The sequence below is a fragment of the Bidens hawaiensis genome, unplaced genomic scaffold (assembly GCF_021521415.1).
Source record: "Bidens hawaiensis isolate Kalapana, Puna unplaced genomic scaffold, B.hawaiensis_p1.1 tig00026209_1, whole genome shotgun sequence".
Taxonomy (NCBI): Eukaryota; Viridiplantae; Streptophyta; class Magnoliopsida; order Asterales; family Asteraceae; genus Bidens; species Bidens hawaiensis.
In genome coordinates this window covers 265,449-279,271 of record NW_027494218.1, presented here as the reverse complement: position 1 = coordinate 279,271, position 13,823 = coordinate 265,449, and the positions used below count along the sequence as shown (strand labels likewise).

Sequence of the window (13,823 nt, the reverse complement as noted above, 5' to 3'; positions counted from 1 at the left end):
AGTTCACGATTTAATGTTTGTATTTTTGAGTTAAATCATGAACAACAGTTCTTGGCAGAGATTTCTTCAGTGTTAATGATTTAATGTTTGTATTTTTGAGTTACGAATATGCGATAACGATTTAATGTTTGTATTTTTAATGTAAAAACTATAAATGAAAGTTATGTGTTTTTAATCTTTGGTTTGTTGAAAACACATTCACCAACACACACTCATACTCATCTTCCAACCAAAGAACCCTAACAACGAAAGCAAAGAATGGCTTCGGTCAGTCCGTTTTGCCTTGTAGTTACCGGTTTGCCTTGTAGTTACCGGTTTGTTTATACTGTGAAAAAATAATGGTCTTCATTAGGTACAAAATATAAAAAACAAATATTCGTATTTGAAACCGCGAAATTTAAAAAAAAAAAAAAAACAAAACAAAACCGGTTAACCTAAAAACCGGTTATTAAAAAAACCGGTTAATAAAAAAACCGGTTTATTAACCGGTTCTAACCGGTTTCTAAACCGGTCCTAACCGGTTAGACCGGTTAGGGTTTTGACAGAAAAAAACCGGTTATTAACCGGTCCGGTTATTAACCGAACCGGTTTTTTTTCGGGCCAAAAAAAACCGGTCCGGTTAATAACCGAACCGGTTTTTTTAAAAAAACCGGTTTGTGCACCTCTAATATATGCTACCTTCTTTTCTTCACGCCTGCCCCTCTTATATTAATTATACGATATAAAATTTATTTATTACCGATAGACTCCATTTCCACAATGATCAGTGCACGAATTCGTTCCTCCTGCCCACTGACCTTGAAACACAAATCCTCGGCCACAGGATACGGCGTTTCAAGAAGTCAGTGGTTAAAAAATGTCAAAGTTTTATCTTAGTTTTGGGTTCTTGGATGGGACACCGGAGATTTTTAAACCTTGTCAATGTTAATGCTCCACGAAACGAGGCGGAAAAAGTCGTGTGTGCCAAATTAAAAGCTTACAAAAATATAACATCATGATATTATAGGTTTATATATCTACATTAGATTCAGTGCATAAATTATACAATATGCATGTGAAGCACAAGTTGTTCACCGTTGAATGCTAAGAGTTACCTTCTCAGAATGGATAGATAATTGGCCATCTTTATATTACGACAAATAGAATGATATAAAAACCATCAATGGCTGCAGGATAGACGCAGAAATGGTATGTAGTCATGCTTCACGGGAGTTCATTGCTTGGCTGGCATCACTTAATAAATTTGAGGTCGATTTAAAAGATTCTTACAAATATTTACTTACGATTTTTAATGGTTCATATAATGTGAGAAGAAACCAAGTCCGTGTGATGTGTATATATATTTTTGTTTCTTGTTTTTATTAATATATTATCTACAATATACATGTAGAAGTTACAAAAAAAAAAAAATAATAATAATAATAATAATAATAATAATAATAATAAAAAAACAAAAAACTATAATCAATAATAGTTACAAGTTTCAAATTTATTTTAGGTCCGTGACTGTTTATATTCATCGTTAAAAGAAGGCATCAAATTTTTATGAGAAAGGCTGACCTTGAATTTGCAATTAATCAGAAAAACTGGATTTTTCGTACGTTAGAATTAGTTTGTTTTATTTTTTTTTTTTTTGAACGACCAACGAATAAAGTTAGGTTATCCGAGGTAACCTAATAGCAAAAGATGACCTCATAAGCCCACGATTGCATAATACACTTGATAGCCCAAACCCATCATCTCCTGCTCCATGAAGACCCACGCCCAAATGCCTACTGCGGTAAAACTAGCTTGTTTTTAATCAACTACTAAAGATCTAACACTTTCCGGTTAACGCATATTTAGTTAATGTTATCATTTTTAGTACCACAAATAGGATTTTCCAAACTAGCTACTCGCCGCTTGTTCATAAGGGTTGTTTGATTTCGCCTTCAAAAATTAAACATGTCAATCGGGTGCCGCCAAATTAATGAATCACTTATATTATACTCCATGTTTAAAGAATTACTTTTTAACACATTGATCTGGCCTTACAGTCCCAGCCAATGAAACTAGTACCGCATTCCTTCACATGCAAGTTAGGATCTTTACATTATCGAAAAACTTATCACGTAGATGCATGTTTCTCTCAATATTATAATACCAAGCTTCATCTATATAAACCCTAGAACCACATACTTATCCTCACACTCAAACTTATTTAGCACCAATGGCTTTCAGCAAATCTTCTACTCTCTTCCTAGCCACCAACCTCCTCTTCTTTGTAGCCACACAAGCATGCTTCACTTGCCACACTCCAGCTCTGCCAGTGCCTACTCCTACTACTCCCAAGGGCAATTGCCCAAGAGATGCCCTGAAACTAGGGATATGTGCTAAGTTGCTCAACGACTCCATTGGGACCGTCATCGGGAACCCACCAGACCACCCTTGCTGCTCAGCCCTCGGCGGCCTTCTCGACCTTGAAGCGGCTGTATGCCTTTGCACTGCTTTGAAAGCCAATGTTCTTGGGATTAATATTAATATCCCTATCTCACTCAGCTTGCTTATTAACACTTGTGGCAAGGAGCTCCCAAAGGACTTCATTTGTGCCTAGATCTTAAGGTCGTTTGTGTAGACACAACAATGTCGTCTACGGTTTTCCTTTTCCTAATGCTGTTTGGTTACTTTTCATTGTGATTTCCGAGTTTCATTTTCGTTGCATTTTGTTCGTAGTTTCTGTGTTCATTGAGATTCAACTAGGATCAGTTGTTCATGTCATTGTAGTACTTCTATTTAGCAATGTGTTGTGACCTTTTATTAATTGATTCGACTTCTATATATGTGATATTCTTGTACGTACTTGGTGATTGTATGATGAATTATTCGACCAAACTTTTTAAACAAGTTGAAATTCTTTCTCCAAATGAAAATTATGGTTAAGAGTTAAGACAAAAAAAAAATATTATACGTTAAACCATGTGAAAACCAAAAATATTTTTGGACATAAAGATATCATAATATTTGCTAGAGTATCTGATGTATTAAAAAAAAAAGAAGAAGAAAAGAAATTGACTAATTTTGTGTTTCAACACACAAAGTTTAAGTGTAGCCCAGACTACTCCTAAATCATTATACATTCAACCCTGATTATAAAAGTCAGTAAATATGTGGTACGTGGTAGAAGATCACTTTTACATACTTGATGTGTAATTGTTAATATTAATTTCATTAATGTGAACATGTTATCTAATGTAATCACTCGTACTACATTTGTGGTTAGATGTTAAGGGGTATTCTGGTTATATTGTAATTATTGCGTTATGGTTCATGGTAAAGATAGGGACCACTTGTATCTATACCAAAGTTGGAGGGGAGACTAGTGGAAAATAAAAGAAGTTGAAATGTGAATTTCTAAACTTTAGTTTACGTTGTGAACATGGAAAATTAAATAGCCGAGCTCAATTGGTAGATGGTACAGCAAATTGTCATCCCCAACCTATGACAGAAATATCAAGACGCAACTGATTGAACGTTAGCTCACAAGACACTAACATTAAAATAGTGACAATAACTAATTATTTAATTTAAATATTCCAGTAGATCACACAACCCAAAACAAAACGGAATTTAAATAAAATAAATAAAATTCATATAGATGTACGTTGATATCCTAAAGGTATTATCTACTTGCTTCAAATTTCCTTCATTCAAAACTAGCAAACTTGTAACATGCGTAAATATAGAGTTTGATCAACATAGAGTTGAGTGAGCAATACACAAGTTTACATGTATTATTATATTGTAGAACAAACAATCCGTATGTGATTATAAACGATTACATCATTAATTATGTACAACAATAACCAAATAAAATAGATGTGGACCATTTCGGTATAGCACAAAGCCAGCTTACAAGGGGTAACATATGCATACTCGATGAAGATGAGGTGGCCCAACCGCCAAACAATAAAAATAAACATATAATCATATAGCACGTCATATGAACAATAAATCCATAAACACATAATATCGAATTGTGGTTGATTAGGTATGGATGTAAATAAATAAATTTTAATGTATATGGTACGCATGTTACCCCTAAAAATTAAGTGATGAAAAAAGGGGTTTGAATCAATGTTGTAAAAGTAGGTTTCCAAGGCCGAGTACTCCCCGAGTACTACAAGGTATGTTGTCGATGCGAGTTTCTTTAATTCCGCCTAGTAACTAAGAATTGACTAAAGGTGGTCAACCTTAGTCAGAATCGTAACTAGTCGGTGAACTTGAGCCGATTTTGGCTTACAAAAATAAAACATAACTCGTATTTCTTTATAATTAAAGAATAAATATCATTATTTTACTTATGACTAACAATTTTTAGAAGAATATATTATTTAAAAAGTGTATTTATCTTTTTAATATTGATCTTTACCTATTTTGTTATAAATATTAGTAAATTTGTGATATTCAACATATATATAATATCCAAAACCTAATTTTCTTTATATTTATCATATCGGACTAATCTTCGAGTACTCCCCGAGTACTCCGAGTAAACCCATCTCCCCAATCGACCGCCTAGGGTCCGCCTAGCGACTTTGCAACCTTGGTTTGAATTACTCACCTTGGAATATTGGCGAGTGAAAGAAAATAAACAAATAAAATAAGCAAGTTGACTAATGCGATATGAAACAACCTATAAATTGAATACATGAAAATATGAATAAAACCGAGAATAGTCCAACTGGAATCATATTTAAATCATTTACGGTTTATGAGTTATGATGAAAACAAGTTTTAAGCGAGCTGATGCGGGTCAGAATCCGAACAGTGAAAAGGGGTTCGTGTTCTGGTCTGTTACATGTAAAACGTGAAAATAAACATAAAAGTATTCTGAACTGAAAGCAAATTTTGACCATAAGATACGCTAATCGCAAAATCCCCAATTTTAAATTAACAAAAACCTTATAACGAATTTGATTAAATTGGACATGATAACCCCTCAATCCTCTAAAATTTAATGAAGGATTTTAATGTTATGATGAATTAGAAAAACTTTGATGTACAAACTTACCCAGAATTCGGATTAGAACTAGGATAAATCGAGAAAATTAACAACTTTGACTCTTGAAAGTCAACCGACGAAGAACACTTGAACTAGGACTTGAATTCGTGAAAGAGAAGAATGTTTTGGAGTGCATGTAGCAGAGAATAATGAAAGCACACATTGGTTTATATAGAAAACGGATTAAAACTTTATGTTTATCACAAGATCTTCAAACTTGTTTAAAAATCAAAATATAGTATGATAAACATCAAATTCTTAATCATTATCTTGTTTTAGCTGGTAAAATTCGTATAGTAGAGAGATGAATTTATGGGGAACATTCTAGTTACAATGGTTTAAACATTAGAAGAGCTTAGGGTGAGTTTTAGTGGATAAACAAGTTAAAACGAGTGCATAAACGAGCTGAACTCGAACCACAAACGTTATAAAATCGTTTGGTAGCGTCGCCCGACCAGTTTAGCTGCCCTCGTCGCGTGATGCGGCGAGTTGATGCATCCACAGTTTCATTTTTGACAATAACAACCCCTATAAACTTGATATTTATAATACATAAGCGAGTTGTAACATGATAAATAAATAAAATAAAATTTTATTAATAATTCAAGATCCGAATTATAGTACGGGCCGGGTACAATAAAAACAAAAAAATAACGGGTGTTACACAAATGGTTTCCAAATGGTGAAGTTTCGGTTTCAAGTTATTATGTTTTGAACATCTCTTTCTTTTTTATGTTAAGAGGAGTGGTAGTTTCTGTATTTTATTTTTTCATTATCTGAACGGCAAATTAATGGTACGTCTTTTATTTACACCAATAGTTTAAAGTACTCATTTTCCTAGGGGTGTTCACGGTTCGGTTTAAAATTGTGAAACGTTCAAACCGGTCATCGGTTTGGTTCCACGGTATGTTTTCTTTTTTAATTTTCGGTCGGTTGGTTTGAAAATTTTCAAACCGTTGTGAACGGTTTGGTTTACGGTTTGTGCCCAAAACCAATCGTATAAAACTGGATCGGGCCATATCATCATCATCGTACTCAGTATATCCCACCAATAGCAAAGCTATGGTAGGGTCTGAGGATGGTAAGATGTAGACAACCTTACCTCTACCCCACATGAATAGAGAGGCTGCTTCCGGTGAGACCCCCAACTCGATAGTAGTTTTGCATCAAGCGTAGGACATAAGACACATAACACTCAACAATTGGGACATCGGTCGATTGGTGCATATACCATTGTCTTTCGGCTATCAACGCCACCACATGATGCCTGATTAGCCTTCCGTCACTTTTAACGTTATTTTCACGAGATTAGTAAAATAATGTCAAAATTAGTGCAATTTCACTTTTGCCCACCCAAGGGTTCACACATATATACATTATATGCGCACACCGCAGGCCATATGATTTAATCATATATATTTTTCTATTATATATGTGTGTGTATATAAATATATTACTAGACACATAATATTTTATATTATTAATATGTGTAAATAAATAGGGTAAAGTTAAAATACAAATGACAATAAAAATGAGAAGGATGAGAAGGAATCCAGTCCATTGATTATAGATTTGAATGGCTGAGATTAATTTAATAAATAAAAATTGATGGAAATGGCATGAAGGTAATAACACACATTTGTTGACTTTCTTTCTCCACATGTAAAGCACATGTCAATTCCCCATATCATTTAAAAATGTCCATAACTCTTTCATACGATATTATTTTTTTTAAAATAAGTCACCATAATAATAAGCGTTTTTCTATCTTTAATATGAGTATCGTATTGTTATATAAAAAAATTAATGGGTATTTTAATTGTGCTTTTTTGTTGTTCATTGTGTAATATATTGTTTCCATTGTATTATATATATTCATCATTGTGTCTTTCGTTTTAGGCCATTGTGTTATACGTATTCACCGTTATGTCTTACGTTTTAGGTCATTGTGTTATACGTATTCACCATTGTGTTTTACGTTTCAAGTTATTGTGTAACATGTATTAATCATTGTGTTTTATGTATTAGATAATTTGTAGTTATTTTATCATTATTTTTACATATTATTATTATTACACAATGGTGTTATTAGTATTTAAAAAAAAAACATAATGACGGGTTGAAAGACACAATGACGAAAAAACACAATGACGAAAAAAGACACAATGATAAGCGAAAAGACACAATGGTGTGCGAAAAGACACAATGACGAAAAAAGACACAATGGTGTACGAAAAGACACAATGGTGTGCGAAAAGACAATGACGAAAAGAGACACGATGATAAGCGAAAAGACACAATAGTGTGCGAAAAGACACAATGACGAAAAAAGACACAATGATAAGCGAAAAGACACAATGGTGTGCGAAAAGACACAATGACGAAAAAAGACACAACGATAAGCGAAAAGACACAATGGTGTGCGAAAGACACAATGACGAAAAAAACACAATGATAAGCGAAAAGACACAATGGTGTGCGAAAAGACACAATGACGAAAAAAACACAATGATAAGCGAAAAGACATAATGGCGTGCGAAAAGACACAACGGCATGATTTTTGTTTTAAGTTTTATATAAGAAAAATCATACTCATATTAAATATAAAAAATCGCTTGTTATTATGATGAATTTTTTTTTAAAAAAATATCATATGAAAAAGTTATAAACGTTCTAAAATGATGGGTGTATTAACATTTGCCTTGCATGTAGAGAGAGAAAATGTGTATAATTACCTTTATACCATTTAGCCTTTGGTCACCACTTGACACATGTCATTTTTATTACCTTTTGTAGAATAACTTGACCCAAATAAATATCGTTTAATAAATATTAACAGTTTCTAAAACAAAGTGGGCTAAGCTAAAGTCTAAAATGCAAAAAACATTGTTAGGTCTTTAAATTTTTCAACTGAGAGCAAAATCAGTAGTTGTTTGTTAAAATTCATAATTTATTGAGAACTTTACAATAAAATATCAGAAATTATTTGACATTTTATAGAAGATTCCGATATGTCCAAACCGTGAAACCAAACCGGAACCAAACCATTACTAACGGTTCGGCTTAAGAGTTCAACGGTTTGGTTTGGTTTGGTTTGGTTTTGGTTTACGAAAATTAAAAACCGTTACTAATGGTTTTGTTACTGTTTAACCTAAAAACTATGAAAACCGGACCGTGAACACCCCTACATTTGTCCATGTTCATATCTGGGTCTCTCTTTAAGAGAGAAAGAAACATGTTACTACATGGTAGATGACTCACTGACTTCTCCAGTTATAAGGTATTTAGTTGGTTTCTTTTTACGTTTTGAGTTTTGATTTCAGATTGGATAAAAAACAGGTTATCGGGTTGATTTGGTTTTAAGCAAACATGCATGTTGTAGAAAAGTTTAAAGAGGTTATCAGATTCGTTTTATATATTCGTATAAATTGGGTTGTAGACTCTTTGGGCCTACAAATTATGGGCCTTAGATGTGATTGTTTCTTTTCGATGCTAACAAAACCTTTTTAAGATTTCATGCTTGAAATCCATATTTTAAGCCATGAATTATATTTTTCTATGGCCAACTTCATGATTTTGGGAGTACTTTAATCAAAATAACAAATTTGTGATATCTTTAGAGCAAATTGATTTTATTGAATCTTTAGCCACTAACGCATATTTGGCTAAAATGTATAAAAATTTTATAAAGGGTGAAAACTGAAACACTTGGTTGACGTAGAGGTGCACAAATCGGGTTTTTTCTAATACCGGGTTTGGGTATGGAACCGGTTTCGGGTATGATCGGGTATTGGAAAATCGGGTATTTAGAGAAATCGGGTAGGGTTCGGGTAGGGTATTGAGGAGAAAAACTTAACCCTATGTACCTGGGTAGGGTATGATCGGGTTCGGGTATTGGAACCGGGTACGACCGGGTATTAATACCCGGTTTTGAATTTGTAATTTTTTTATACATTTTTTAGTTTGTTTAAAATTTAAATTTGCTTTGTAATTTATAAAGTTAATTAAACTATATTACAAAAACCATAAATCCACTTAATTACAAATTATTTACTTAGTAATATGTATTTTACAAAAACTTAAACATAAAAGTTGTGAAGTAAACATAAAAATATACTATAAAAACTCATGTATTATTTCGGGTATTAGGAAATTGGTATCGGGTATCGGGCATAACCGGGTATTGGGTATAGGGTATGATCGGGTCCGGGTATTTACGGGTATAAATCGGGTACAGTTCCGGGTACGGGTATTGACCTCAAAATGCATACCCTATCCATATCCTACAGGTAGGGTCGGTTCCGGTTTCGGGTATAGAATACCCGGGTATAAAAAAACCTGGTTCCGGGTATTTTTTTCGAGTCCGGTTCTAGGTACGGGTTTTTTGTGCACCTCTAGGTTGATGTATGTATTGAGCCATGCATTATTCTACTCTTGTTATGTATTTTGAGATTAAAGGTGCAATTAACTCTTGTTATGTATTTTGAGATTGAAGGTGCACCATTATCTCAAAGTGCACCATTGGTAAGAGGTTAACAGTCACGTTTAAGTGTTTCATGTAATTTATAAAAACAAAATGCATGTTGATACGAGCAGGCCTAACTAGTTAGTTAATGGGCCAACATGGAGAGACGAACCCAAGCGAGTCATCAAGAAGCCCATGAAATATGCTGATTAGTGGAAGATTCCTATTCTCATGAAACGTGGGCAATGAACCAAAATGCAGCAACATGAAGTAGTTAGGCTTTAATTCAGTAAACCACGATATCATGTGATCATGTTGCAGTTGCTTCTTTTATAGTTATTTCCCTTTCATTTATGTACTTTGAATTGATGTTAAAAAGATATGCAGAAAATTGTCCCAAAAATGAATTCTCTCTTCTCTTAGTAATTGTTGGAGTTTGACCCGCTTAAGGGTTATCATTTGGTTTCATTCCTCCTTCCTCATGCCTCCCCGCCGTGAACCCGCCCCATATGGAAGAAACCCTGGCAGCGATGCTCGAAGAACTCAAGCTCCTACGGTTAGAATCCTCCAAAAATCACGACACCCTCCTTACCCGTGTGAACCAACAAACCGACCTCTCTGCTAACCTTGTCACTGTTGTTGCTAAATTACACGACACAACCACAAGGAGTTCCAGTAACCCTCCACCACCCCCACCCCCACCGCCAACCCTAAATTTTACTTCCCACATTCGATGGATCCGACCCTCTAGATTTGATTTTCCAGGCCGACAACTTCTTCTCATACTATGAAATTTCCGAAACCTGACGTGTTAGCCTTGTTGTCTTTTACTTTGTGGGAGAAGCATTGAGTTGGTACAAAAACCAATATAAAAACCATTTGCTTGGTCGGTGGCCGGAATTCAAGCAATCCATCGAACTCCGTTTCGGTCCCTCATCATATGAGAACTACCAAGCCATGTTGTTTAAACCTCGGAAAACCTCAACGATAAGTGCCTACATCACTGAATTCGAAAAATTGGCCAATATTGTGATTGGAGTATCAGCGGAAATTCTCAAAATTTGCTTTAAATCAGGGCTGCGGTCTAACATTCAGGCTGAGATCACACTCCACCACCCACAGAACCTTAATGCCGCCTATGGCCTAGCCAAATTAATTGAAGAAAAGCTAGTTGCTTCTTCTTTTAAACCCAAATACAACCTTTATACCAAACCCACCATGTTACACTTCCTTTCTTAGCCAAAACCACCACCACTTTGTCCACACCCTAAGCACCACCCTTGCTACCTACACCAAAAAAACACCCACCCCGGTTACCATAACCCGTTTATCAGTTGAAGCAATGCAAAAGCGAAAAGCCGAGGGATTGTGCTTTCGTTGTCCAGAGCGTTACTCCCCGGGCCACAAATGTAACCCACCCCAGTTCTTATTAATCCTCTACAATGATGAGGAACCTAAACCCGAAACCGAAGAAGTGCTAGTTCAAACGGAACTTTTAGACTCACACCATCATTTCCTATCCTTGTTCGACGCAACATTTTATGGGTTAATCTCTTCGAAAACCTTATTACTTACTGGTTTTATCAAGTGTCACCCCGTTACCACCCTTGTCGATGGTGGCAGTACACATAATATTATCCAACCAAGCATAGCCAACCTTCTTCACCTTTCCACAACACATATTCCACCCTTGTATGTTATGGTTGGAAACGGTCAATCTATCACATGTGCCGGTTACTGTCCCAACGTATAACTCACCCTGAACAAGACCCCTTTTGAAATTCCATTCTATGTATTACCTGTTGAAGGGGATGAAATTATGCTTGGAATCAAATGGCTCGGTACCCTGGGAGCCTTGGCAGCTGACTTTAGTATTCCCCATATTACTTTTTCAAAAGATGGCAATCAATGTACGTTACATGGAGAACCACCGAGTTCCCTATCCAACCTGCCACACCAAAACTCTATAGCTTTATTGCACACACTATTTTTCATCACCAACCCTCACAACCTTTAACACATGTCCCACACCCAGACCCTTCCATTGAGAAATTTCTACAACAGTTTAAACAACTGTTGGAACCTCCTTCTACTTTACTATACCACCAACCCCGTTTTAATGACCACCACATTCCACTCGATCCAAAGACACCCCCAATAAATGTTACCGATACCCTCATTTTCAAAAGCAAATAATAACAAACCTTATCAGTGACATGCTCAAAGATGGTGTGATTCAACCTAGCCAAAGCCCATATTCTTCACCAGTTTTATTGGTGAAAAAGAAAGATGGAACCTGGATATTTTGTGTCAAATATAGGCATTGAATTCGTTTACTATCAAGGACCGCTTCCCAATCCTGACAGTAGATGAACTGTTAGATGATTTGCATGGAGCAAAAGTGTTTTCAAAGATAGATTTATGTGCTAGTTATCACCAGATACGGGTAGCCAAGAGGACATAAAAAATACAGCCTTTAGGACCATCGATGGCCATTACGAATTTCTCGTCATGCCATTTAGACTAACAAACGCCCCGTCGACCTTCCAAGTAGCAATGAATGATTTGTTTCGACCTGTTTTAAGGCGTTTCATTTTAAAATTCTTTGATGATATCCTCATATACAATACCTCCCTTCAGTGACTATGAGCATTTACGGTTTGTTTTCAAACACTACTTCATAACCAATTTCATGTAAAGGCTTCTAAGTGTATGTTTGTTGTCAAGGAAATCCAATTCTTGGGCCACACTATTTCAGCTGATGGTGTTTCTGCTGAAACTGATAAGCTTGGCTCGATACAAACGTGACCCAAACCTACGTCACTAAGAACTCTGCGTGCATTCCTTTGTTTGACAGGTTATTATAGGCGCTTTGTTCGTGATTATGCTAAATTGGTTGCACCTCTCACTGACCTGTTAAAGCATAGTCCTTTTCTTGGAACCAAGATGCAGATAATGCCTTTTTATCACGCAAATCGGCAATGGCCACCTTGATTACCTTGGCTCGGCCCAATTTTGAACAACCCTTCGATGTAACAACTGATGCCTCGGGAATTGCGATTGGAGCAGTACTCTCCCAACATGATCGTATCTTTTTTAAGTAAAAAGCTATGCCCATCCATGCAAAAGAAATCCACTTACGTCCGGGAATTATAAGCAATCACAGAGGCTGTTAAGAAGTGGCGTCAACACCTTCTTGGCCAACGTTTTCACGTTTACACAGATCAACATAGCCTAAAGAACCTCTTGACACAAACAATTCAAACCCCAACTCAACACAAATGGGTCACGAAACTGTTAGGTTATGATTTTGAGTTACATTTCAAACTGGGTCGCGAAAACCGAGTTGCAGATGCTCTTAGCCAACAAGACGAGGCGACTTTTTATCACGTAACCACTCCACGAGCATCTTGGCTCGCTGAATTAAAGTCCTACTATAGGGAGGATCCGATAGGTAAAGCATTAATGATACAAATTACCAACAACCCAGCCACACTACCTAAGCATTCGGTGTGCGACAACTTAGTTTATCTCGGTGGAAAGCTTTTGATAATGGATCTGCCGCATCTTCGTCGTACATTATTGCAAGAATACCATGACTCCACGCTTGGAGGCCATTCCGGTGTGGCGGCTACAATTCGCCGTTTAGCCCCTCACTTCCACTGGTCACATCTCAGACAGGAGGTTGAAGCTCACATTTCAAACTGTGTAGTATGCCATACTACAAAATACTCCACACACAAACCGTACGACCTGCTGCAACCCTTGCTAATTCCAGTCAATACTTGGGAGAAAATTTCAATAGATTTTATCACAAATCTTCCTGCTTCTAATGGTAAAACTGATATTTGGGTTATCGTGGACCGACTTTCAAAGTTTGCCCATTTTTTGGCATTACCTAGTCTTTACACTGCCACATTTTTAGCCTATTTGTTCTTGAAGGAAATTTACAAACTCCATGGTCTTCCAAAGTCAATTGTTTCAGATAGAGACCCACTATTTATGAGTCATTTTTGGAAACAAATATTCAAGAAACTAGGCACTAAACTGTTACACTCAAGTGCCTACCACCCACAACAGACGGCCAAACCGAGGTTGTCATTGGAGTCTTATTTAAGAGCATTTGTCCATAACGAACCCCATGCATGGCAGCGTTTCTTATACTATGCAGAGTTCTGGTACAATACATCACATCATTCATCCATCAACATGACACATTCAAGGCACTTTATGGACATAATCACACGGCCATACACGACTATACACCTGGTGAGAACTCAACAGCTTCCATTGAAAGTTCTCTTCTTGAGCATCAAC

General features: G+C 36.0%; 1 pseudogene; it reads left to right on the top strand.

Moving 5' to 3' along the window:
* Window positions 1–1,998: 1,998 nt before the first annotated feature.
* LOC143573121 (putative lipid-binding protein AIR1 pseudogene) lies at window positions 1,999–2,636 on the top strand (annotated as a pseudogene).
* The last annotated feature ends 11,187 nt before the right edge of the window (window positions 2,637–13,823 follow it).